The sequence below is a fragment of the Panthera tigris genome, chromosome X (assembly GCF_018350195.1).
Source record: "Panthera tigris isolate Pti1 chromosome X, P.tigris_Pti1_mat1.1, whole genome shotgun sequence".
NCBI lineage: Eukaryota > Metazoa > Chordata > Mammalia > Carnivora > Felidae > Panthera > Panthera tigris.
Window position 1 is genome coordinate 18,855,766 of NC_056677.1, and position 990 is coordinate 18,856,755.

The window sequence follows — 990 nt, forward strand, 5'->3', positions numbered from 1 at the left end:
ATGATTATATGGGCTGTCTCCTTTATTTGGCAATATGGTGCCTATACTGATTTATTTCTAAATGTCAAACCAACTATGCACTCTTAGGATCAGAACAATGAATATTATTAGGCATAAGAAGGACATTAGCTATTAACAAAGAAGGCAATCCATCCAGAATTATGAATTCCAAATTGGCATGTACCTAACAACAGAACCTTAAAATTATCAACCAACCTGAATTGATATTTTTAAAACTCTCCACCCCCAAAACAGTAAAATATACATTCTATTTGTGTTATTATTTTGTATATTTAATGCATTTTACTTTTTTCTATCAAGAACAAGAAAACATGAATCCAATGATAGATTTTGTCTCATATATTTTATGTGAATAATGAACATTTTATGGAACCAATCTGAAAATTAAAAATATACCTAAGCAAGCTAAAGATTATATGAAATCTCCCTGTATTATTTTGTATAACTCATGCATATACACAGCTATTCCAAAATTGAGAGTTCAGTTAGAAAGCTTAGAAAACTCTACACCATTCTAAAGTGGCTAGAGCATGTCATATTGCAACCACCAGTGTATTAACTTCTCCACATCTTTGCCAGCATTTGGTGCTGTGACATTTTTCTGTAATTTTAGCCATTCTGCAAGGTGTGTAATGATATATTATTGTGGTTTAATTTACATTTCCCTAGTGACTAAAGATGTTGAACATCTCTTCTTGTCCTTTATTTGCTATCAACATTATATTCTTCACTGAAATGTCTCATCATGTCTTTCGCTCATATTCTGACCAAACTGTTTGCTTTTTAACTATTGAGTTCTAAGTTCTTTATATTTTCTAGGTACTAGACCTTTTTCAGAAAAGTGATTGGCAAATGTTCTCTCCAACTCCAAAGCTTATCTTTTAATCATATTAACAGGGTCTTTCACAAACCAAAAGTTTTTAGTTTTGATTAAGTACAATTTACTGATCTAATTGTCCTTTTATGGAT